The sequence below is a fragment of the Rhincodon typus genome, chromosome 1 (genome assembly GCF_021869965.1).
Source record: "Rhincodon typus isolate 14 chromosome 1, sRhiTyp1.1, whole genome shotgun sequence".
NCBI classification, from domain to species: Eukaryota; Metazoa; Chordata; class Chondrichthyes; order Orectolobiformes; family Rhincodontidae; genus Rhincodon; species Rhincodon typus.
This window is the reverse complement of record NC_063332.1, coordinates 70,104,130-70,132,066: the sequence shown is the minus strand read 5'-3', so window position 1 is coordinate 70,132,066 and position 27,937 is coordinate 70,104,130. Positions and strand designations below refer to the sequence as shown.

Here is a 27,937-nt window from a genome sequence, read left to right as displayed (position 1 = left end):
AGGCACCGGATGCATCTACAAAGAAAAAGGCACCGGATGCATCTACATGTAGCATAAAAATCACTGTCTTTCTACCTACGTAGGTAACTTGTTCAGAAATGGTACCAGTCTTACGGCATAAGCAAGCATCCAAAACAAGAAATGAGGAACTTCAGTTATGCGACAAGAACATGAATTTGGTCTTGCAGAGAAAAAGGACAAGATTTAACATGTGCTGCAAATTACAAGTGGCTTTAATAGAGTAAACAAAAACAGGTTTCACTGGCAGGAGGGATAATTACTAGACAAAAAAAAGACTAAGTAAAAATTGGCAATAGAATGAAGGGGAAAAGATTGTTTTGTGTTTAATGATCGAGAATGCACTGCCTGAAAGGGCAGAAGCAAATGGGAATTGAATAGGTAAAGTAAGTGGGGAAAAACAAAGCTCTCAAGAAATGGGACCAATTGCACAGTTCAACACCTGAATCACAGATGTCAATTCCCAGGTGCTACATCACACCCAAGGCTGCACTCCTTTGAAATAATGATTAATGTGAAAACGAGACACAGAGCTCCAACTCATTGCACCTTTTGACAAGGGCTACTGCAGTCATAAGGTAGCACTTATTTGACATTAAGTAATATTACACAAGACAGCTTAAATAGTACCAAATTAATTAATAGCGTCCAAAGAATAATCAGATTGACTTTTAACCATGCTTTGCAAGTGTTATGAGCCCACTTGAAGTTATTACTGGAAAAGGCTACTCCTAGTCAGAAATCTGGCATGATAAACCATTTTCACTTTGAGGTGGTCCTTTGCTCAAAAAAAATGCAAAGTTGCAGATTCAGGTTTAATAACTACTAGATTATACAAAAGCAAACCGTGGATAAGCTATTTACAAAAAGTCAAACTTCATGATTTCAAAACAAAAAATATTCTCTCACTAATGCCACAGGCATCTCTTTACAGTATTTATACCAGAGAGAATGCCCTTCTCCATCAGCCCTATGAGTCTTCATTTAACTGACTTCAACTTCTAGTCTTGAGAAGCTGAGCTTTCATGCAACTGAGCTTCAACATTTTCAGCTTCTAATAATCCCTTCAGGCTTTCAACTGAACACTTCTCATCTGGAACTCTTACTAAACTTTTAACACCAAGGTCATGAATTTTAAAGAATTGTAAACCATGTTGTCCCTTTATCAGGAGCAACTGTTTTACATATCAAGCTTCAGCGAAGAAGCCAGAACGGTCCGTACTCAAAAGAAAAAACCTTTCACCACTTGTCAATAAGCTCTGGCATTTCCCCATAATTAAAGGTGGGGCAAACAATTCCCAATCTTTTAAACTGGTTATCTTGCTTGTAAAATATTTTCCCAACGTAAGCAGATACTTTGTAAAAACAAAAAAAAAAATCAATGCTACATGGTAGCAAATCAGCACTTCAATATGCTGCTTTGTGCCATCCTGAACCAGCGTACTGAGAGGTGTGCATTTGATGCTGTCACAGAAAACAAATTTCAACAACATAGACCACCTGGTGCTGAAGGTAGAAAAAGCTGTTCAGGGAATCAAACCGCTTTACTGACTATGTAGGTCACAATGATTTTTACTGTATAACCAGTAATTACAAAGACTTGAATTCCTTCTGCAGAAAAGTTATTACTGCACTCCACAAAAATCAAAAGTAAAAAGGGGATATTAAAAAAAAAAATCATGCATCTAACAGTACATGGCTCACTGGAACCATTACAGCTATACATTCTTTAAAAGGAAAAAAGCTAACCTAGTTACATCAGCTACAGAAAAAGAATAATTAAAACAAAATCAGACATAACCACCCCCTACTTCATACTACAAACCACACTGACAACTACTTTGCCAGGGTTGATTAATTTTGGAATACAAGAGGAAACTGTTTCTATATCTGCATTAAAATGAATTTACAACAGAGTATTTAGATACTCCCTTGCAGTTGCCATCTATTACAGATGGAGAATAAAGGAAAAGAATTATTCTGCACCTAAAGCAAAGTTTTCAACTGCAATTCCACTCAAATTGCCAAAACAGAAAATACTTACCGGTTTTAAAGGACTGTTGATTTGCACTTTAAATTATACTTTCTTCCAACAATAATGCAACATTGTTGACAATTACCTGGACACAATCTAAGGGTTTATGAAGCAACAGAGTGGTCATCTACGATTCATCGTGCATTTGCACCAACACAACTACTCGTAGCATAGTCATACAGACACAGGCTGCAGTTAAGAAATTTATCCTCTACCCTCTTTTCACCACAAGCCCTTTCCCATCTAGAATCCCAACTTCAGTTTCGCGACACAAACCTGTTCGGAAAACAGGTGCATTCTTGCTGTATACAGACAGAAACCGAACATTTTGCAGCAATCCTTTTGTAGTCAGTTGCACCCGGATCCTAGTTAAGCAGAATCTCGAACTCCATAACATTCTTCAAGGTAATAACGGCAAACTGAAGGAAGAAATCATGCTCATCTATAACCATGTCCTGCATAACACAGATTCCATCAGTGGAGGTAAACTGGGCAAAATATCCAATTGCTTTGACTCATGAAACAAGAATAAAAGTGCGTCAAATCTGCCAGTTATTTACACCAGAAGGTCAGCCCATTTGGTACAGCTTTCTTTTGTAGTTTTGACAGTCAAATACTGAACAGCTACCTACTTCCTACTGGTTCATAAAAGCAATAAGCCAGCCTCTAAATTGCACTGATGGTTCACGCTTCATCTGCTACAACAAAACATGGTGGGGGTGGGGACTGAAAAAAAAAGCAATGTTTGATTTTCAGTTTTAAATTAAATATTTCATATTCAATGTGTTTTCATGAGCATTAAAAACAATGAATTACATTAAGTACAAGCTTATGGATTGATATATCAATTTGAATGATTTCTTGCATTCCTCAAAAAAGGAATTTCAACTCCTTACAGAGTTTGTTGTTCTGTAAACAAGTTTCCTGCAGTAAATCTCAACTCCGTTCCACACCCAGTCTCAACCGCTGAGGTTTACAAAGCTCGGAGTTATGGGAAACACTCCAACCTACTGAAAACCTGTATTTCTGTGCCAATTCTCATTGCTCAGTATGCTCCAAGCACACCATATTAATTTTAAAAGCTAATAGCCAGCTGTAAGCAAAATTATTTCAAACACAACTGAATCTGAATCTGACTCATACAGCTCAAATGATTAAGGATATAGAAAGAAAAGGTGGTATCTCAGACTTCAATAGAAATTCTTGCAGCTAAAGTAGTTGATTACAAATTCAAAAAAGTTTAAACCAACATGTTGAAACAATTGGAATTCATTTATGCTCCAAGCAATGCACAAATATGGATTTAGCACACATGAACTGAAAGGTTGCTCAAGTTTCCCATTTCATCCTTCTAGTTTATCATTATGGCTTCATTTCAGTTTTTAAACATTGGGATATGATTTCATCTTTCTGCAAGAGTACATTAGAATAAACATTAGAAGAATATTGTCAAAAATGCAAGCCCTGGTAGAAAATGAAATGAAACACGATGGACATATTCCAAATAACCATTCAGGAAGAAGACTTCTGACTAAGTCACGTCAAGTTCTGTGGTTAGCAATAAGTTTCCATTTTCCTTTGAGGAATTGTTTGAAGTAATTCGAATAGATCGAAAGGAATAAACTGACCTTATGCATTAGGTCATACAATCTGCAATTAACCATGGAAAATTAAATGAGAAACAATGTAGTTTCTGTTGTACAATGACGCCATGAAATTTTTGGCAGAGCCAAAAAGGTCAGTAACATTAAACTTATGATCTGCAGTGTTAGACACTGCCATTTCAAATTTTTCTGATGACCACAGCTGGTGTGGCAGGAACCCTCAAACTTTGGCCATGAAAATAATGCATAATAAATTCATTTCATTTGTTTCGAGGGACAAGGAAGAGGACAACCCTAAAAGCTCATTAATGCTATTAGTAAACATCAGCAAATTTAGGAAGAGCAAGTCCTCATAACAGTAGTGAACAGCTGACTTTTTTTTTAGAAAAAAAAAGTCATAATGGGACAGTATGCAACAGGACCTCCAGTACTGGTGTGAATGGGAGAGTTTGCTATTGCATAGAGACCGGAATACAACGACAGCAACTCTTACAATCCAGACAGTAGGAGGTAGGAGACACCCCCAGCCCAGAAACAGAACACGTTCCGCAAAGAGACTGGCACAACTGAAAACTTTGCAGGTACCCACAACCACACCTTTAACTCTTCTACTTCAAAGGCAAAGGCAAATTGGTTCAAAGTGAGATAAATCATAGCAAGGCAGAAAGGTGGGTGGTGGGATGGTGGTGGATCTGTTCAGACCTCCTTTGAAGGAAACAGCAGGGAGAGCATTCAGATGCAGGATGACCATCTAGAGAGACTGCAATCCATAGTGAATGAGATGGCTGGGACCAGGAAACTGGAAATTATTGTGTTTTAAGTTGATTCAAGACACAAATCCAATTAAAAAAGACTCTAGGGGAGGAAGAAACGTTAAGATAGAAGAACTAAGTTCAATGGGCAGGAACAGGCTGAAATTATGGATTTGCCAGAGCAATCCCATTTCTGGATTTTGCAAAAGGTGGTATAAGCAGGTTATGGAATTGAAGTGGGAAGTTGTGGAGAGGAGATCACAACCAAAAAGAGAGTGTGTCACAAACAGTCCTGGAAACAACTTCATGTTCAGGGGCAGGTTCATAGTCCAGGGGAAGTGTTCAAGATTTAGCTCTTAGCCTCTGCCAGATAGAGGCTGATACACCAGAGATAATAACAACATCACCCTTAGCCCAAGACTCGATGTGGTCAGGTTAGACTTCAAGAGTGCAGGAGAGGCAACAGCCGAGTGGTATTATCGTTAGACTGTTAATCCAGACCCAGATGACATTCTGGGGACTGGGGTTCGAAGCCCAACATGGCAGATGGTGGAATTTGAATTTATTAAATATCTGGAATTAAGAATCTAACGATGCCTATGAACCCATTGTTGGAAAGACCCATCAAATCGTTCACCCATGTTCTTTAGGGAAGGAAGCTGCCATCCTTACCTGGCCTGGCCTACATGTGACTCCAAACCCACAGCAATGTGGTTGACTCTAAACTGCCCTCTGGGCAATTAGGGATGGACAATAAAATGCTGCTTGGTCAGTGATGCCCTCATCCCATGAATGAATAAAGAAAGAAAGTAAAGCAATTTCAGAGCAAGACAGGTTAAACTGGAGGAGGGAACCTGAGAACAGACAGACAGACAGACAGAATGTCAACAGCTCTCAATGAATTTATCAACTGTAGCAAAAAGGCCAGAAGGTGGTCTCCAGGTGGGGCGGGAATTTGGAGATGGGCAAAAAAGGTTCTTAAAATTGCAAGAGAGGACTGTGTATTAGGTGCAAAGACTCAATGTCATGCCATGCCCAAAATCCATTAAGACAGAGACATAATAGGATAAAACAGAACTCTTCATCCAACACAGGCCATTCACTTAATTTCATCTACATCTTTGATCTACTACAATTAGCACGCACTTTGAAAAAAGGTTGAAAAATAGCTTTTAAGTTGTTGACAGGATATTATTGAACTTGAACATCAAATTACTTTCTCCACAGATGCCGTCAGACTTACTCAGTTTCTCCAGCATACAGTATTAATACAAAATCTATCCATGCTCAAACACTATCATTTACTTCATGAGCTTTTATTTTCCACAACACCAAAGTGGCACTTTAATGAAAAGACTTCTGGAAATGTAAGTACAGTACATTCACTGGTTTATTATCCACAGCATTTATTACTTCCTTAAATAAGTCCAAAAGATTGGTCAAACACAATATCCTTCTAACCTACACTGACTGTACCTGGTCACTAAAAATTTATTGAAGAAACATACCATAATTTCTATACCAGCTAACATATTCCGCATGACAGACGTTAAACTTGTTCTCCTTAGTTTCCTACTTTGAATATTTGACATTGAGAAAATTTAAAGCAAACAGACCTTCCCTGAAATCAAGTTGACTGTCAAAATTGAAACCAAAGTCGGTCAAATCTCATGAGCTACTTCTTTGAAGACCTTAGGATGAAGTCCACAAGGACCCAAGCACTTAACAGTTCATAGCTTGACAATTTACTCAGTACCACTTCTTTGGTGATTAAGATTTTCCAGACTTTGTTAAATTCATCCATAGGTTTTGGAATTCACTGTTCATCTCTAGCTTCCTTTAAAAGGTGGTGTTGAACTGCTGCAAACCATCTGATCTCAGTATACCCACAATGTTAAGAAAAGCTTTGATCTGGAAATGCTGAAGAATCATTGATACATTTCCAAGTTAGGATGAGGGACAGCTGGAAGGAAGTGTGCAGTCTTCGCGGCGGCGGGGGGAGGAATATTCAGTGATGGCTATGCCATTGAACATCAAGGGATGGTGGTTAGATTCTCTTGTTGGAGATGGTCATTGCCTGGCCCTCATGTGGAGAGTGTGTTACTTAATATTTGTCAGCCTGAAACAAATACTGTCTAGCTATCGTTTCGCTACAAATCGACACAGACTGCTTCGGAGTCATTGTGAATGGTGCTGAACCTTGTGCAGTGAATAGGCCCGTTTCTAAACTTAAGTGAGTTGATCATTGACGGAGCAGCCGAAGGCGAGTGCGGCAAGAACATAAGCAATTCTGTAACCAAGACGGTAACCAACAACTATGACTTTTCCAGAGACTTTTGTTCTCTTCCACGGACTTCTGTTTTGCTAAGGCTCTTTGATACTATATATTAGTCAACATGGCCTTGACTTAAAAGGACAGTCACTCACACCTTTTTTCTGTGATTCAGCTCTTCTGCCAGAGTTTGAATTGAGGTTGTAATGAAGTAAGGAGCTGAGTGGCCCTGGCAGAATCTAAAGTGCGTGTCAGCAAGTCACTGTTGAACAGGTTGCTGCTTGATAGCACTGTTGATGACACCTTCAATCACTTCACTGATGCAGTGATAACTGGCCTGCTTTTAGTTTCCAGGACATATTTGTAAATCTTTATCAGAATTATTGGGCTAAAAGGATTTGGGATAGGCACATCATGGAAGCATTTTTAAATTAGCGTGGAAAGTTTTTAAATGAACTTTTGCTTAAATTTGGAATCAATTAGTTCAGTAACCATTGAGCAGATGAGCAAATGAGACACGTAAATTAGGACACGGCAGGATTTTTGGTTGCTCCACGACAGTAGATTATGCAAAACTGGAGAACAGTGTATTGGGGACAGTTAAGTCCAGTCGAGGGTTTTAGCAGTCGATTAATGGAGCTGCGTGACATTAGAGAAGGAAATATATCTTAGCCTTCTGAATTAGCTTTCTGCGCCAGTGATATCTTGAAAAGCAGATACTGAAAAGATGAGAGATGCAAAGTTTGTGACAACAAATTACCAGTAGGTAATATGGGACCCAAGAGTGGCTAAGCTTTCAATAAGTGCAGAATAACATCACAATGAAGTAGGTGATATTGTGGAAATGGACACTGGCATTCTTGGTGATGAGAAGTGTTACATAATGGCAAATTAAGTGTTAGGGTGACAGTCAAAAAAAGTGGAAGAGAAGTAGATCTATGGGTCAGCAGCATGGACGTGAATACTAACTCCATTTCAAGCAAGGTTACAAAGAAAATTTGGTTAAAAACCAGGTGCAAACTTGAAGACTTAAAAACAGCAGCACTCCAAACACAGGGCTGCAAACAGAAACCACTCAGCAATGTGCTGGCTGGAACACACCGGAATAAGATAGCTCAGGAGCAGACCAGATGAGAGCTGTCAAATTGGGTTCCATTGTTTTACACATCGGAGGACAAAAGACGTAGATTACAAGTTAGTAGATTGTAACTTGGTGGAATAATATCTTTAATACCTGACAAGTTGTAGAAATTAGATTCAAGAGGTTTAAAGAGAAAAACCTGAAATGCAGCAGCTGTGTCAGTTAAGCTAAACAGGAGTACTTGTATGTTCGACTCCATTTAGGGGAGAGTTGTGGTATTAGGTGATCCCATAACAATATGTTCACAAATGACTGGACAGCAAGTGGACAGAGGGGACAGGGGAGAGTGAGACAGATCACAGAATGGGAAAGGGGCAGGAAGAGACTAAGACAGGAAGTAAGTCATCAAGTGATGCCACCAGGGCGAGAATTTGAGAACAAGAGAGTGTACCAAGTTAAAAATATTAAGTCACTATCTTTGAAATTTAAGAAATCCATAATACATTCAATGTCTGGGGAGTGGTTCAGTGGGGATAAAGGCAAGAAAGGCAAGCAGAGTAAAGAACTCATTTGAACAAAAACGTAACATTGCCATGTTTTGACATGCCTCCTGCTGAAATCTTCATTTCTTGGCAAAACAAGAATTACTGAATGTGTTTTTAAAAAGCAAATTTCTGTAGGTAATCTGGAAATAATAAAACAGGTCGGACAGCCTCTGGGGAGGGAAGGTGGTAGTGTTGGGGGTGATAGCTTGGCGCAACTATTAACAAATTTCTCTCTCCGCAGATACTGCCTGCCTTGCTGACTATTTTTAGCACAACGTTTCCAATCCACTTTTAATAGAGTGGTTGCAGGGGGCTCTTAAAAAAAGTTACTGTACACCAATAAATTCAAAAACCAGTCAGGAAATTATCAATCATGTGCAAACTCTCCAACAAGTTATGGCTCTCTCCTACAACCCTCTCGCCCCGCCGCCGCCCCCCCCCCCCCCCCATTCACCAGCTTACATTCAAAGGTTGGGTTCCATTTAACAGAATAGCTGTATTTAACAGAATAGCTGTATTTTCACATTGACTTGTGGAATAATTTAACAAGGGGGATTTTGATTTATAGTCGCCCACAAAAGACGGAGAGTGGTGACTTCTTGAACACCTGCAGTCCACTTGTTTCAGGTACAGTGTTATTAGGAAACAAAGTTTCAGGATACTGATCTAATGACAGTATAACAGCAGGTTTACTTTCAAGACAGGATTAATGTGGCTTCGGGAAAACTTGCAGGTAGTGTTCACAGGCTCTGCTGCCGTCCTTGGAGATGGCAGAAGCTACAGAATTCGAAGGTGACGTCAAAGAAGCCTGAAATTGCTACAGTACATCATGGAGATGGTACACATCGCTGTCAGTTATGACGATACTATGCCTTCAAGGAGGTGTATTTTGTCCTGGGTGTTTTGTATAAGAAAAGTTGAGACAGAGGTATAGAGCAGCCTGCCCCAAAGCTAATGGAGTGAACAGTTTGAGGGGTCTTGGATTTTTTTCTAGTCGAAATAGTAGAGGCAACCTGAGTAGGTGGGGTCAAGATCCCACAGGACTAGGATTTTTAGTTTTAGCTTTCTGCAGTTGCTGGGGTCTTTGAGCAAAAATGTGGAGACTCTTTTCCCGAATTTGCTTTTGCCAAGGACTTGTTTATGGGATGTTACTATATTGGAACAGTTAAGCAAATTCTTATTTTTGTCTACTTTAGTGTAAGAATAAAGTGGGTTTTGTTTCAAGCCTGGTAGTTTGACCAAGTTGCATCCAGATCACAACAACTTTTAAAGAAAGAAAAGTAGTTAAGGTCTAGACTCTTACAACATGGAGGGGGATTGGTCTGGTTGTGTTGACGATTGAGGGAGCGTATGTTTATCATAGTGGATGGGGTGCCAAACATGATTGTTTTCTCCTGATCACGTTATGACTTCTGCTGTTGAAACTGTGCCCATTGAGTCCAATGAGCAGTACTGCACCAATTCACTCACTCTGGAGATGAAGAGGACTCTAGGAAGACAAGATACTTGATTAACTAGTTGTTCAGTATCCAGCACCTTTCATAATTGGATAGATGAGGCCTGCTGAGTTTTGACCTGATCCATTGGTTATGGGTTCACTTCACTTATTTGGCAAGGAATTAGTCCAATGTAGTAGCTTCACCAGGTTGACATCCAGTTTTCAACCATTTCTTTTTGCATTCTTGAGTAAACCACAGTTGGTTCCTGGACTGGAGAGCAAAAGGTCGAGGGGGGATATACCGAATCCCAAGTTTACTGCAGATTGCAGTTAAACAATTATTTTTTAAACTGGTGGCTCACAGCACCTCATGCTCAGTGGAGTTATTAGATAGGATATGAATTTAAATACAAATCACATTTAGCATGTGGTTGTGTAACAAATGGAAGGCATCCTTAATGTGATGATACTTCACCTGTATAGCTTGGTGTATTGGTCCATGACAGTGGGAGTAACCAATGTCTCTGCAGGAGAGATGGCGCTAAGGACAAGATCAGCTCTGGACAGCTTGTCCTACTTGGTTCGCTTACCACAGTCTGACAGATGCATCCTTCTAAGCTTGGCCAACTCAGTCAGCAGTGAACCACTGTCATGGACATCGAATACATACTTGTATTCTTCCAAGCACTGTTCTATATGCAGCAGTACAGATCCATCAGCTAAGGGAGTGATGCGCAGCAATTAAGAGGCTTCCTTACCCACTTCTAACCTGATCCTACAAGATTCTATGGGACTGATTGTTAATGTTTAGGGCTCTGAAACGTGCACCGTTTTACACAACACTACAATGCCAAACCTGGTCAGTCTGCCTTGCAGGTGAACAGGACATACAAGTTAGGCAATAGCCATAGTTGAGCATGGATTAACAAGCATTGTTTTGTCCAGTTACTTTCAGGTTACTGATTGACTAGCGGGGTGAGTTTTGACAATTTTAGACCAACGTAGTTGACTGAGCAAAGTCAGCCCATAAGTTCTGGTGCCTATTTCAATACCAGGTAGTCTGTCCAGTTTTAATCTTTGACATTTCCATGGCTGTCTGGTACAAGAGAGTGACTGACTAGACAAAAGCAGAACTGATCACTAACTATACCATGCATGCTGGCAAACCAATTTTTGGAGCAGAGATCATGAGATAATATTTTGGCTCCATTCTTTTCTCATTTGAAATCTTGAACTCCATGATAGATTGGATTGTAGATTCAGACCAAAAGATTATGCATTTTGTGCCTACTCAAAAAACAAAAAAAGTAGAAGCGTAAAACCTGGCAAAAAAGCAGTAACCCATTTGGGTGAATGAGGCTGCTCAAGAACAACAAATTTGCTTTGATAAATGTTTTGATCCCAGCCGATATTCTCATACAAGTCTGATCCCAACTAAAATTGGTTCGAGTTTTTTTGTTTTGTTTTAAGGTGGTCTTTCAATGGAACTATTTAATGCTGCAAATTTGGTTTTAACAATATAATTGCATCTTAAACAAAATAAAATCAATATTGAATAAACTAAACTATTTACATAACAAGTTTAAAGATTGCAACATAAGGTGAAATGCATTTAGTTTCAACAGCACACCTGTACAGAAATCTCAGAACATTCCTTTCTCTCTCAACGAGGGCTTCCTTTAACTTCCTTTAACTTCCTTCAATCCGATTGAGAATCCGATGGCCCCTTCCCAGAAACTTGATATCAATGAGTTTAGACTTCTTCAGTTTCAAATCACCCCTTCAGGGTTATATTTTTGGCGCTGAACTCCTTTCACTGAGGTAAGCTCTTTACAGGTCTGAATTTGTCCCTTTCAAGTTAAACAATTCCACACCGAGTTTAACCAGGACTTCTGCAAACCCTGTTCAGTTGGAGAAAAGTAGCTTTGAGCTATGGGTTTGTACTCCCAAGCTAAAAAAGGAAAAACAGCTGCCAAATTTCTAATTGAAAGCTAATATACTACAGTTTACTCTGTTCACTCATTAAAATAACTCCACCGTAGGCAAGTTTGCTTAGTCTCTCAAAGCAAACTTCTCAACAAATAAGGCTACAGGAATACTTTAAATCATTAAATCCCTTTAGAAATATCAAATCAACATGCCACTAATTCAAAGTTCGCACACTAAAACAAATTATATATGATTCACCCCTTACATAATTTGGAATATTTGGATCTTCAGTCTTTATTTTAAAAAAAGGCACCATTGTGAAACAGTTCACAAGATGTATTGATTTATGTCCAGACTAAAAACATTAAAGTCCTATTCAAATGAGAAACCCTGTATTACAAAGGCATTGAGAGCAATAAGGGGAAAACAAATTGGGTCTCCAGACTAACAAAAAGGTGAGAAAGGAAACAGAATGCAAGTACCAAATTGAAAGAAGTTGCATAGCTGCTTTAAACAAATAATCCCAAAGTTGCATGAAGTGCATGCATAAAATGTCAGGCTTGACAGATTTAAGTTGGCTTGAAAATTAATTTAAGAATGTGATTACAGGGGCTTGACTTTGGAAAGTAGAAGAATCTTTTATTACTAATTTTATTACAAATTGGAAGCAGAAAAGTAATTCAAGTGATGAATCCATGGAAAGCATGTGCGCTGGATCAGATCAGTGGAAAAATTCTAATGTGGTCATCAGTTCACAGCTCCTGCATGTTTGGTCTTTTGCAAATAGTTTGACACGCTTACTGTGCCCGGTTGTTGGAAATCAGCCACTATTGTCTCGTTCAAGTCATTGCCTGCTGATCTGAATGATAACCATTGATCCAAGAGCAACTAGTTAGTTATGAAATGCTGTAAGCACATTGGGTTATGCTTTTTAAAAGAAAAAAATGGCCTCTTATCAACGTCAAATGAGTCAGTCTGCTCACCATCAAGTCAGGGTTCCGCAGAAAGGTCACTACCCGAAACATTAACCAAATTCTCTCCACAGGGGCTGCCAGATCTGCTGAGTTTTTCCCAGCAATTTGCTTTCGTTTGATTTTTAGCACCCACAGTTCTTTTGTTTTGGGTTGCATTAAGTTCTTTAACTTCTCTTCAGCTTCTAATACCACCTAGCTATTCAAACTTATTGAAAGACTTAAGTCAATCCTACTCTATTATTTTGGATCAAGAATCGAACTGATTAGAATTAGAATCCCTACAGTGTGGAAACAGGCCCTTCGGCCCAACAAGTCCACACCGAACCTCAGAGCATCCCATCCAGATCCATCCCACTATGTCCCACCTAATATACACCCTCTACCTCCCTGAACACTACGGGCAATTTAGCATGGCCAATCTGCCTAACCTGCACATCTTTGGACTGTGGGAGGAAACCGGAGCACCCGGAGGAAACCCACGCAGACACGGGGAGAATGTGCAAACTCCACACAGACAGTCACCTGAGGCTGGAATCGAACACAGGTCCCTGGCGCTGTGAGGCAGCAGTGCTAACCACTGTGCCACCGTGATGTTAGTTCCTGGGATTCAGATGTGGTGAGCAAAGGACATCAATTAAATTTCTTTGAGTAGATCTTGAGATATTTGAACCAGATAAAAAATAAAAGGGTATTTGATGACCAGCTTTTGCTTGATAAAAATCTAAGAATTTTGACTAAAACAAAAGAGTGCATTGACCATTGAATAACAGCATGGAGCTGAATGAACGCAGCAGGCCAGGCAGCAGAGGATCAGGAAAGCTGACGTTTCTGGTTGGGACCTTTCTCCCGACCTGAAATGTCAGCTTTCCAGCTCCTCTGATGCTGCCTGGCCTGTGATCCTCCAGCTCCACACTTCTCAGACTCCAGAACTGGCAGTTCTTATTATGTCTATTGAACATTGGAGTGGCTTCTTCCTTAAGTATGACTGTTGGATGCATTGAAGGCAATTATTATTTCCCTGGTTGCAGGACAAACTGGTCCCTGGACTACTGTGCGCCATGCTGCAAAGCTTTCAGGAGTTGACATGGACTTGGACTCGGACTCTTGGTAGTATCCAGTGACTATTTGTTAGAACCGAGAGTATGGTGTTATTTTTAACAAAAACAGGCAACACACCACAAAGGAAGTTCTATTTGGGCAAAAATGAAGCTGATTTATCGTACCAACTGATGTTATAAGCTTTATATCAACTAAAAAATATAAAAACTTAAAAAGCATTGATGAGCTAATCTTATCCATTTGCTACACCTAGGCAGTAGTGAGATAAAATCCACACAAATACAGATGGTTGGACTCTGACATGACACATTTTCACACCCTCCAAGAATCCTGAAGCACTTCAAAACCAGGCATTCTTTTTGAAAGCACAGCCACTTGAATAAACAACTTGCAAAGTTAAACAAGTTTGCTTGCTTTGGTAATCTTTGGAGTCAGATTTATCCTGGAAACCATAAGCATTAATTGCTCTTTCAAACAATGCCATGAGACTATATCCACCTTCAGCCTGTAAAATAAATTTGGGATCCTCATCTTGAAGGGGTTCATCAAAACAAAGTTGCAGGCAAGTTTCTTAGTTCAGTTTGACAGTGCAGCAATTTCTGCAACATTACGTAGGATTCCAGGTGTGTTCATAAACCAGTTTGTCTTCAGTCGAAGAAGTTTTTTGAACTAATGGAAGTAATTTTGAGAAAATTGTTCTTCCTCATGAAGTCATATTTAGCAGCAAACTCTGAGTTGCTGCTTCCAAGATCCCTCTGCCTATTAGTACTCTCAAGGGTTCTGCCATTTACTGTATATTTTCCATCTGGATTAGACCTCCCAAAATGCATTACCTCTCATTTTTCCAGATTAAACTCCATCTGCCATCTCTCTGCCCAAGTCACCAACCGATCTACGTCCAGCTGTATCCTTTGACGGTCCTCATCGCTATCTGCAATTCCATCAACTTTTGTCATCGGCAAACTTAATCAAACCAGTTACATTCTCCTCCAAATCATTTATTGTAGAATATCTATCCTTGTATAAAATAACTTACATTTATATATATTACTCTTGTCTCAGCCAACAAAGATGCTTGACTGTAAAAAAGTACGAGAAAAGACAACAAGCTTAAAATAGATTACAATTCAACTACGTTACTTGAAAATGTTCTACTCACTTAACATCCATATTTTGAATGGCCATCCTGCCTTCACCTCAAGTCAATTTTGAAGAACTGTATTAAGGTAGGTCATTAGCCACTGAACTGATCACATTAATCAGACTTGTAAACGACATGTTGAAAGATTTGTTTTCATAGATCAACAACTGTTCTTCTTTGGAGAAAGAAGAAATCACTACCTAAACTACCAAGAAATCTGGAAAGTATGATCAAACTTTAATAGTCAGGGGTAGCAGATTGCACTGCACCATCTAAGTTCAGCAATGTAGTGGATAAAGGAATTATGCAAGCTTACACATCTGTTTTCTGAATTTATGCTTCAAGATGTCAAAGCCCTGCATCAACATTACAGGTACTCTATGGCCAAGCTATTGGGTTAATTGCAGGAGAGGTCCTTCTAGCATTGACATATAGTTTCCATTTGCTAGACCAATCAACTTGATCTTCACAGCATGTCAAGCATTGAGGAAACCATCTCTGGACATGACTTCCCTTGATCTCAAGTTTTTGATTGGAAGATTTTAAAAAAGGTGCAGATGCTCAGCTAAATTCAGTCAAAAACAGGAATTGTCAGAGAAACTCAGGCAGTCTGGCAGCATCTGTGGGATGAAAGCAGATTCATCTTTTCAGGCTCAGTGACCCTTCTTTAGAAATTCAGATTTCTTGCATTTGTCCTAATGAATACAAGAGAAAAACGGTTTGTTAACATATCCCTCTTTCAGCAATTTTAAAAGGTCACTACAGAATACCAGAAGTTTGGAACATTTGTATGGGCTTTTATTTTCATTGTTTCTTCAAGAAACAAAAAAATTTCATAAAACAGCTCATTATGAATGCAACTCCCACATACAGATGAAATACACTGCAGTCTTCAAGAAAAAATCGTAATGGAATTTTTGCAATCCTTCCCATTGCCAAAAAGCTTCACTGTAACTAACAGTAGATAACCAAATTCACAACACCAGAATGAAAAATCAGTCTACCTTACTATAACATTTTATATTGAAAGCTACAGCTAAACAAAAATGCTTTAGCAGATTACAATGAAGATATATTCTTCCTATAGACTTCAAAAAGCATCACTAGTCCAAGCAAAGTTTGAAACATAGTCCTTTTCTAAGTTATTCAGCCCTATTAGCCTGCTCTGCCATTCATTATTAGGAATGATCATCCAACTCCGTACCCTGCCCTCACCTCCTCCCCATGCTCTAGGATCCCTTTAGCCCTCAAAATCTAACTCATTGTTGGACACATTCAAAGCCTTGCCTCAAATGCTTTCCATGGCAAAGAATTCCACATACTCACCACCACCTGGGTGAAGAACCTCCTCATCTCAGTCCTATATAGCCGTCCCCATATCCTCAGACTGTGACCTACGGCTCTGGACTTCCTTACCATTGGGGACATTCTTCTTGAACTTAAACTATCCAGTCTCATTAGAATTTCATTGGTTTCTATGGAGATCACCCCTCATTCTTCTGAATCCCAGTGAATATAGTCCTAACTGATCTAGCCTCTCTTCAGATCAGTCCTGCCATTCCAGCAATCAGGCCGGTAAATCTTTATCGAACTCCCTCCATAGCCAGAATATTCTTCTTCAGATAAAGGAAGCCAAAACAATACACTGTTCCAAGTGTTGTCTTACCACTGCCCTGTATGAAATGCAGACATCCCTGCTCCTGCATGTTATTCTTCTTGCTAATCAACAGCAACATACCATTTGCATTCTTCACCCCTGCTGAACCTGCAAGTTTTCCTTCAGTGACTTATGTACTGGAACAACTAGGTCTCCCGCCTTCCCAATCCATCGCTATTCAGTGAATCTGCCTTCCTGCTTCTGCTCAAGTGGGTAAACTCATGTTAATGTGAAAATTCATTTTTTGAAATGATCATACAGTACATAAACAGTCCATCTCCCTGACTGTTCGCTATCCTATTAGTACATACCCAGTGTTTGCCCATTTTGCATTTTACTTCCACCCATGACCTCATTTGAATGATCCCTCCAAGACATCAGCGTTCACTGCTTTAATTGATTCCCTAATCAATACTGTGATCCATTCTTGCTATTATCTGAAGACACTAGAACCGGGAACATCGAGCTGCCATTCCTGCCAAATTTCAGAGAGAGCTATATCATACTCCCACATGCTTATCTGTTCCATCAGCTTAACAAGCTTACTCTTCAAGCACATAGAGGTTATTAGCTGATGACACAAAGTCTGATCTTGCTTGCTAACTGGTTTTCCATTTTGGACACTGAGGACAACGGTGACAGTTCATCAATGAAGTGCAGTTAAAGTCTGTAGCACCAGACCTCAGCAGTACAAGAACTGAAGGAGGGAAGAGCAATGATGGGGGAATTCCAAAGTCGGGGATCAGACAGGAGTTTCCACTGCAGTTAAAGAAATCCAGGAACCTGTGCCAGATCTTGTTGCCAGTGTCAAGGGTATGCCACAAACTAGTTGCAGGAATCTCTCTGGTAAAAGTCTGACATCCTAGCCCAAATTCTTACCTATGACAGGCAAGAACAGCAGTGCGGTCCTCAAAGCAAATTTTAGGAATTAAGTTAAAAGCAGGATCTTAAGAGTAGTGATCTCAGGTTGCTCTAAATGCCACAAGCCATTCAACATCAAAATGGAGGATTGACTGGCTCAATACAAAGTTTGACAATATGTCTCTAACAGGGAGGATAGGTGATTTGAGACATTAGTTCAAATTCTAATACAAAGTGGAATGGTATCTGCTGGCTGGGTTACACCTCAAAAAGGATTCAAGATGGTTGATGCTGGTGCTGACACTGGGTGACTATTTGTGGACTCCCTACAGCAGATCTAACCAACGTTTCTTGTAACCACCCTACACTTCTAATTTTAAATTCTAATCTGTAAAAATTAATCTTTTCTAGCTCCTTCCTGTGTGGTGTAACCTGTATGCCTTACTCTGTCCAAGTTTTTTTCCCACCCCATGATCTGTCCACCCTTGTTTACTACATTCTGCCTGTACTGCTTGCAAACAAAGCTTTTCACTGTACTTAGTGAGCATCAGATTAATTGAAAAGACCAATAAACTTGACTGAAATAAAAATAAACCTGAAGATTGGGAGGATTTGCCAATACAGAAAGGGGGCCAAGAAACTGGAAAAGAACAGAATACGTACAAAATGAGCAAAAGTAGACTGCAGAAGATCTTCTGCAGTTGTGAAAAAATGAAGCATTTGGCTGGAAGAAATGTTAGCTTATTATAGTCAGAGTCAGGAGGATTTATAACAGACAAAGAAGCTAAAATGATTACTGTGTGTCTTCAGAGGATGGCAGAAGTAGTTTCTCAAAATTAAAGATCCAAGGGACTAGAGAATCAGCAATTGAAAGAAATTAGTACAGTGTTAGTAAAAAAAAAAAGTTGGGGAGAAATTAATGGAAGTGTATATTGTTAAGCCCCTAGGACCACAATCTAAAGTCACAGAATACCTTAAACATTTGCATGCAGCATGAGACGGAGATAAAGTGATAATGAATATAATTACCAAGTAGCAGCAGAATTAGGCTAATCAACACCTAATGTCTACTCCACCATACGGGTCTATATATATATATATAAACAGGATGGTTAAAAAAGGCAGTTGGCACACTTGCCTCATTGCTCAGTCCTTTACATATAGGAGTTGGGACATTGTTTAGGTTGTACGGGACACTGGTGAGGCCTCTTCTGGAATACTGTGTCCAGTTCAGGTTGTCCAGTTATAGGAAGGATATTATCAAGCTGTAGAGAGTTCAGAGGAGATCTACCAGGTACGGAAGTTCTAAAAAAGTTATGAAGAAAGGCTGGATAGTCTGGGACTTTGTTCACTGAGGCAGAGGAGGTTGAGAGGTGACCTGATGGAAGTTTAGAAAATCATGAGGTACAGGTAGAGTTGACAGCAGTTGTCTATCCCCTAAGATGGGGGATTTTAAACACGAGGGGGTACATATTTAAAGGTGAGAGGAGGCATTTTTTTTTAAAAAAAAAACAGAGGGTGGTTCCTGTGTGGAATGAACTTCCTGAGGAACTGGTAAACACAAGTGCAATTACAACGTTAGAGACATTTGGATGGATACATGAATAGGAAAAGGTTTGGGGGATATGGGCCAGAAGCAGGCAAGTGGGACTAGTTTAGTTTGGGATTATGTTCAGCATGGAATGGTTGGACCGAAGGAACTGTTTGTGCTGTATAGCTCTGACTCTAAGATGATGGCTGTGCTTTGAATTCCACATTCCCATTTGTCCTCAAAATCCTAATAAACCCAAGACTATTTTCATTACCTTCAGAAGCAGTTAAAAAGTCACACAACCTTCAAAAATGTTCTTCATTTGTTCAGAAGGACAGCCATTAATTTTTAAAAAGTTCCCTTCGATCTAGACTGTTCCAGAAAATATCCTTTCCATGTCCACTTTGTCAGGACCAGTCAGGATTTTACTCACTTGAATCAAGTCACCCCTCACTCTTCGAAACTTGATTCCTAGCCTGTCCAACCTATCCTCACAAATTAACCCACTCCTTTTGTGCAAGGTCTCAAGGACACACTGCTGACCACTTCTTGATGAACTTGTGGTCAAAAAAGGTGTTTTTCTTTGAAAATTTCTCCATGAATGACAGGTGATATAGAACGATGCAACTACTTGGAGCATTCCAGAGCAACAAGGCCAGACACATCCTTTGTAACACCAGGGGCAGGTAGAACCAGCCAAAAAACACAAAAAAGTTAGATTAAAAGAATTCAATGATTCCCACAAACACTGGATGGTGATTCACCCGTCCAACATCCTCACCAGCATGGTCCTTCATTCGGACTTGGAACTATCAATCCTTGCTTAATGAGGTGATGGCCTACTGGTATTATTGCTGGACTGTTAATCCAGAGACCCAGATAACATTCTGGGGACCCAGGCTCGAATCTCATCATGGCAGATGGTGGAATTTGAATTCAATAAAACATCTGGAACTAAGAATCTAAATCACGGAGCCTAAAGAGATAGGAGAGGTCCTTAATGAATACTTTTCTTCAGTATTCACAACTGAGAGGGATTTAGTTGTAGAGGAGGACAGTGTGAAACAGGCTGGTAGGCTAGAGAAGTTCAATGGTAGGAGGGAATATGTACTAGGAATTTTGAGGACGTTGAAGATAGATAAGTTCCCCAGGCCTGATGGGATTTATCCAAGGATTCTGTGGGAAGCGAGGGAAGAGATCGGAGGGCCTTTGGTGATGATCTCCTCATCCTCACGGTCAACGGGTATAGCACTGGAAGATTAGAGAGAGGCAAACGTCATTACCTTGTTCAAAAAAGGGAATCGGGATAACCCTGGAAATTACAGGCCAGTTCGTCTTACATCAGTGGTGGGCAAATTATTGGAAAGGGCTCTAAGAGAGGGGATTTATGATCACTTGGAAAGGCACAGTTTGATTGGCGACAGTCAGCACGGATTTGTGAGGGGTAGATCATGCCTCACAAACCTTACTGAATTCTTTGAAGAGGTGATCAAACACGTGGATGAAGGTAGAGCAGTGGATGTGGTATATATGGATTTAAGTAAGGCGTTTGATAAGGTTCCCCATGGTAGGCTCATGCAGAAGGTAAGGAGGCATGGGATAGGGGGAAACGTGGCAGATTGGATTCAGAATTGGCTGACCCTTAGAAGACAAAAGGGTGGTAGTGGATGGAAAATATTCAACAGTTACGAGTGACGTACCACAAGGATCTGTTCTGGGTTCTCGGATTGTTGTAAATGATTTGGATGAAGGTGCGGATTAGCAAGTTTGCAGACAATACGAAGGTGGGTCGCGTTGTGGACAGTGCGGAGGGCTGTTCTCAGTTACAAAGGGACATTGCTAGGATGCAGTGCTGGGCTGAGAAGTGGCAGATGGAGTTTAACCCTGAAAAGCATGAGGTGATTCATTTTAGAAGGACAAACTTGAAAGCAGAATACAGGGTTAACAAAGATTCTTGGCAGTGTGGAAGAGCAGAGGGATTTTGGGGTTCATATTCACAGTTCCCCGAAAGCTCCCAGGTGGATAGAGTTGTTAAGAAGGCGTATGGTGCGTTAGCTTTCATTAATAGAGGGATTGAGTTCAAGAGCCGTGAAGTTATGCTCCAGCTATACATCTGGAGTATTGTGTCCAGTTCTGGTCACCTCATTACAGGAAAGATGTGGAAGCGTTGGAAAAAGTTCAGAGGAGATTTACCAGGACGTTGCCTGGAATGGAGGGAAGGTCTAACGAGGAAAGGCTGAGAGCGCTAGGGCTTTTCTCTTTAGAACAACAAAGGACGAGAGGTGACTTGATAGAGGTGCACAAAATGATCAGAGGTATAGATAGAGTAGACAGCCAGAGACTTTTTCCTAGGGTGGAGGTAGCTATTACGAGGGGGCATAGTTTTAAAGTGGAGTGGAGGTAGATATAGGGGAGACGTCAGAGTTAGGTTCTTTACTCAGAGCAGTCGGGGCGTGGAATGCATTGCCGGAGAGGGTAGTGGAGTCGGCCTCATTAGGGGCATTTAAGCAGCTACTAGATAGGCATATGGATGATAGTATAAAAGGTAGGGGTGGAGGTTAGATAGACCTTAGGATTAGGGTAAAAGTTCAGCACAACATCGTGGGCCGAAGGGCCTGTACTGTGCTGTACTGTTCTATGATGACCATGAATCCGTTGTCGATTGTCAGAAAACCCCATCCGGTTCACTAATGTCCTGTTGGAAACGACTTTCAACTGCCCTCTGGGCAATAAACACTGCCTAGCCAGCAACACCCTCAATCCACTGAAGAAAGAATAAAAGGGCTTCAAATCTGGAACACGTCACCTTGCAGCACTGTGGCTGTATCACCTGATCTGCAGTTGATCATGTTACAAGTTACATTCACAGGACAATTTGAAAGAGGGACAAAAAGCTTCGCCAACAAATGCCACATTCTTTTAATAAAAAACCTCATCTACTTCGCGCATCTGTGTCTCCTCTTGACTACAGCTATCCTTCTTACCTTTTAAATTTGCAAACAGTCATACCTGAAAGCTTAGAAAAATCTGCTTCCTTTACACGCTAATCCAAACCTAGCATGCACGACAATTAAGCCAAAGTGCTCTGTTGGAATACATTGTACACTTATTCTTGCAACAAAATAAGCTTGTTCAGGTTCAGCAGTTTTCTTCAAATCCAGGAGAAAGAGGATTCACATTTGTAGTACCAAATTGTAAATAACAGCCCAGCAACGAACTCATTCTAGTTGTTCTCTAGATGCAGAGGTTAAACAGCTGTAAAGATGACAGCCACGTGAAAAACTTACACAACTAGCAAATCAGAAGAGCACAAATATCAAGCTTCACAGAAAACAAAAATCAGTAATTAACCCACTTCTAACGGGCAAGGTGACAGAAATCCATTTCATTTCTATTTACTATGCACAAAATTACTAATATTATGCACTAACAACGTTAGCTTGACAACAATATCAACAGGTCAAAAGGACAGCAAATACTTCATTACTTACCACACGTAGTCATCCTCAAGTAAAACTAGTTACCATATAATGTCCATCATTACAATGTGGTCAAGAAAAAGTGCAATTTTTGTCAGGAATTTCCAATTAAGACGTCATTGGAATATTTCCTCCGGACAACTGAACAGCCCTTTCTCATCTGAAAGGAGTGTCATTCTAACCAGGAATTTAGACTAGAATGAATTACAGGTTTTAGATATTTGATGCATGCTGAAACACTCCTCTCAGCATCCAAAGCAAATCTCCAACTTTAACAAGTTAATAAATACTACATATATTCAAGGTATCAAAATTCAAGATCTCAAAGTCTAAAAATTACTACAAATGAACAAAGCACATAGCAACCTTTAGACACTGACTGAAATTAAAACACCTGGCAAATAAGGTTCAGCAGAAATGTATCTCAGCCAGTCATTCATCATCAAAACTAGTCTCTACAATGATGAATGCTTCTTGTAACCCAACCTTAAATTGGAGATTGATGACTAACTAAATTCAAAGTTTTCCATTTCCCATTGGCAACAGTCCCTGCATTATAAGTATTTACTTGGTACTATGTGCTGAATTTACAAAAATGCACAGCTCAGCCAAGTTCTATCTTTGCTATTAACTTTGCCTAAAGTTTCTGTGGTAAGGGAAATTCATTCACATATAAAATTCTACTTTGTTATAACCACAACCTACACATTATTGCAGTTGCTCCAAAAGTCAACAGCAATTAATTTAGCAATCCAATCACTCCATCAGGGGCAGGTCACTGTATACAGAGTTAAACAATCCAAGTATCATTATTGAGTTCTGAGTATGTCACGCAAGTTCCTGAAATGCTAAATGAGGTAGTTGACAAGTCATTAGCAGTCTTCACATGAACCTCCAGTATGGATCAATAAAAAGATACCACTGAAGAGACTGCAGAAATGATGAAGTCCACAAAGTCTTGTTGTGCAGTGGTAGTGTCCCTACCTCCAAGCTTCCCAGGTTCAAGTCCCAACTGTCCTACATATGTCATAACATGTTTAAATAGGTTGATTAAAAATGTCCACTGGCACCAATCCTTTGAAAGGCTTCTCCAATGAACTCACTCCTGCTTTCTGCCTGTCATTTTTCTTCAATTCTACATACCTCTTCAAAAACCTCCTGCTCAATTGCTGTGTGTTTCGGGAAATGCAATCCTCCCTTTAATATCAATTTCATATTAAATTTTATTATCATGGGATGCAAATACCACTGGCTGGTTAATTGACCATCCCCTAAACAGGGTGGCTAGCAATGACATTTCAGGTGCAGTTGGGACTTGAGCCTAGGGATCTTAGAGGTAGGGGTACAACTACTGGGCAACAAGGCTTAATGGACTTGATTTCTACAGTCTCTTCAGTGGCATCTTTATTGATCCAGCCTGGAAATTAGTGTGACTACTGTTAGTGACCATTCTCAAGCAATGAATGATGTAGCTGGCCTCGTGATATTATCACAGGACTGTTAATCCAGAGACCCAGATAACGTTCTGGGGATCCGAGTTTGAATCCAACCACAGCAATTGGTGGAATTTGAATTCAATGAAAATCTGGAATTAAGAATCCAGTCATGACCATGAAACCACTGTCAATTGTCAGACAAACCCATCTGGTTCGCTAATGCACTGTAGGGAAGGAAACTGGCCTACATGTGACTCCAGACCACACAATGTGGTTGATTCATAACTGATCTGTGGGCAATTAGGGACAGGCAATAAGTGCTATCATAGCCTGAGATGCCGTCATCCTGTGAACAAATTAAACAGAGTTGAGAATCAACCATGATTGAGGTCACATGCAGGCCAAAAGAACACAGATTACCTTATTTAGAAGGCATTTGTTTTCATAATGAAACATGGTCATCACTAGACTACCTTTTAATTTCAGATTTACATTTAATTAAATTTAATTTCACCACCTGCCATAATGGGATTCAAACTCAACCCCAGAACATTATCGTCTGATGTGCTGGATTACTAATCAAGTGGCATTATCCCTATGCCATAGTCTCCCCTAGTTTTCCCATTACACTATAAAACATGTAATTTTGAACATTTTAAACTACCCACTCCACCCTTAACCTGCAAGCGAAGCTAAATATTTTCAGCTCAACTCAAGGTCTATTGCTCTTCAAGTTATTTAAGAAAGTATGTGTTGATGTGTATACATGCCAAGTGAGGCTTACCCAATGATATGAAGATTCATCAAATCTTGCTTGGTTCCAGATATAAATACTATTCTCAAGCCATCAAATCCATCTGCTCCCAAAAGAGCTTAAAACATGCTGAATGAGTTGGTTGACAACTTTGGTACTGCATTGAAATGCTCTCAACGTACATCTGCTCCATAACCTCAGTCACTTACTTGCACATCAGTAACAGCATCACTGCCTTAGATAAACTATTAACATTGGAATACTGTATCCAGGTTGTCCAGTTCAAACTAGGTAAGTACTGTCCTGGTCTACTCGCAACCATTGTTAAATTATTGGTTGTCATCAGCACTGCTGAAATGGTACCTCTAGCAAAAACAAAAAAAAAAGCTCAGACACATCATTTGGTTTCCATCAGACCCACTCAGCTCCTGACTTTGTTAGCCCTCATCCAAACATGGACTAAAAAAATTACTGCCTGGTTTGAATCATACCTAGAGTAAGATGGTTGGAGATCACCACTCAACCCAGGAAATCATTGCAGTTTCTTCAGGTAGTTTCCAAGGTAAAACCATCTTGAACTGCTCCAATCGTATTCTTCCATTGTAAATGATTGCACACAATGTTCAGCACCATTTGTGACATATTAAAACAGTTGTTTCCATCCTCAGGTAGGCCTGGACAATGTCCAGATTTGGACTGAATGTGGCAAGCAACTGGTGTGTCACAAGAAGTCAGGCAATGACCATTTGTAGCAGGAAAATCTAATCATTGTTGACTGCCCATTAAGATTCTGGGGATTATCACAGAGCAGAAATTGGCCCAGATCAGCCTTCAAAATACTGTAAAGTCAGAGGCTAAGGGTCCCATAGGGAGTAACTCGATTCCTGTCTTCTCAATGCCTGTCCACTATTTACAAGTCAAGCCAGAAATGAGATCATATGCTTCCTACTTGCCTGGATGAGTGCAGCTCCAACACACAAGCAACTTGACAGCAATAAAGCAGCCTGCTTGATTAGCACCAACCACAGGTCAATATTCACTCTATTCACCACTGACAGTTCACCATCTACCATCTACCAGAAGCATTGCATTAAGTCAAGTCTCCTCTAAACCTGAAACCTCTACCATCTAAAAAAGGGCAAGAATGGCAGATGCATGGGAAAACCAGGAAAATTCTCCAGGCCACATACCATCCTGACTTGGAAATATATTGCTCATATTTCATTGTTCCAGAATTTTGACCTCACAACTATATTGTAACCATCCTTTCACCCCAAGGATGGCAATGTTTCAAGGCAGTAGTTCACTGTCACTTCCTCCAGGGCAATAAATATTGGCTGAGGGAAGAATTCCCCACATGCCAAGTATAAATTAAAAAAAAAATCTCCTCAACCTTCTATTTTGCAGGTAGAGAATCTCCATACACCGAAGTCCTTCATCCCTTGTAAGCCTTTGCTGCATCCTTTCCACGGCCTTCACATCTTTCTATCAGGTCACATAAAAACAAAAAAGCCAATAGGTTTGCATTTGTCTCGCTAACGCCAACTTTGGAATATTCTAAAATTGTTAGTCAATTAAGTACTGTCTTAGATAAAGAGAAACTGAACTTAAAAAAAAGTGATAGCTAGTTTGTACTGATCAAGATGCTGTAACACCATAGAAAAAAAAAACTTGACTTAAATGGGTCAAAAACAGAAGTTGCTGGAAAAGCTCAGCAGGTCTGGTAGCATCAGTGAAGAAAAAAAAAAAAAAAATCAGTTTACATTTTGGGCCTGGTAACGCAAGTTGAGGAAGGGTCACTGGACCTGAAACATTAACTGATTTTATTTTTTCTTCACAGATGCTGCCAGACCTGCTGAGCTTTTCCAGTAACTTTGTTTTTGTTCTCGATTTACAGCATCCACAGTTCTTTCAGTTTTGAACTAATGAGTCTTGGTTTCATCTTAAACACTGGTCAGGATATCTGGACACCATGTGAATGGGTTCATTCTACATGGAACTTAGATCCTGTGATGCACAAATTGTGCCTCAAGATCATCTATATCCACCCAAGGTTGCAGTGGAATGTCTCAAACTGTAGCAATGGTTTGTTGATTCTAAGTGCACCCAAGAAAGTCGTATGACTGATCTCATTCTCAGTATTTACACTAAGAACTGCACTCTGTATAGCTGAGCCTCCTGTTCTGTAAGCTTATGTACAGTGCAAAAACAGACATGGATAATAGTTACAAGAGGGGTTTGGCTTGAGCACGCATAGATTTCCAAACCACAAGAGAACACTGTCCAAAATCAAGCACATTTCAAACCACAATAAAATGTTAATTAGTGTCAAAACATCATCTTTGCATTTGTAGTAACTAATCTGGATGCCAAAGATCCACTCCGTCAGGTTTTAAATTTTACTGACATATTAAGAGCTGTCAAAGCAATTTTTAAAGAAAAAATTGCTGATATACTTCTCTCAAGCAAAACTCTTACTTTTTTTTAAAAAAAGCACATTCACTTCTGGATTTATTCAAAAATATTTTGCTCTCATTAAGATACCCCTGCTGGTTGCTCAGTTTATTCAGATCCCACATTTCCCTACCCGGTGTTGTGTATTGTCCTTCTCCTAAGTTACCCAATGTTTGAGTTGAGCTGCACAGGAGCAAGTCAGTCTAACAACAGATGCTCTCCTACAGCAGATTCTGTCCCAGTCTGCTGTCTGAAAAGCTGCCATAATAGCAAATGGAATCAAACCTTTAAGAAAATGAGAAAAAGTAGTCTATTTTATAAATCAACTTATGTTCAAATTAGTTATTAGAAATCTTTGCACCTAGTATTTGTTGATCAAAGTTAAAAAAGAGTTATCGGCTACAATATTAGCATTCACTTGAAATCAAATGGTTTTGGTCACTTTTGCCTAAGATTAGGGACTAAAAGTGGGAGGCAAAAGGAACAAAGCAGCTGAACAAGAATTAATCAGATAGACTTAATTGCTTTTTGTTTAGGTTTACCACAAAATTTAAACACTAAACACGTATATTTGCACAATGAGGCTAAGTTACAGATAGACTTGGTTAAGTTTATTCTCAGAGTAATTTCCCCCCCCCCTCCATTTACTAATATGTAATATGGATCTCAAAGATAAATTCCATAATTTTTCTTCATGTCAGCAATTCTTCATTGCAGATTTCTTAATCTATATTTGTCCAACATAAAATGGTGAAAAGAGCTTTGTGTTTAAACTGTAACTTTTTCATTAAACAAATGGGCTGATATAATTGGTGACATTATCTATCCACTCTTTTCTGGCAGCAACTGAATTTAAATTGCTCCAAAAAAAAAAAAAGTTAGTCAAAAACATCCATTAAAATATTCAGCCAACATTC

General features: G+C 39.7%; 1 protein-coding gene across 5 annotated transcripts in view; it reads right to left on the bottom strand.

The window, feature by feature from the left end:
- The window catches only part of LOC109937195 (microtubule-associated tumor suppressor 1 homolog), a 165,500-nt gene that overhangs the window by 61,281 nt on the left and 76,282 nt on the right, over window positions 1–27,937 (bottom strand). The window lies entirely within an intron of this gene.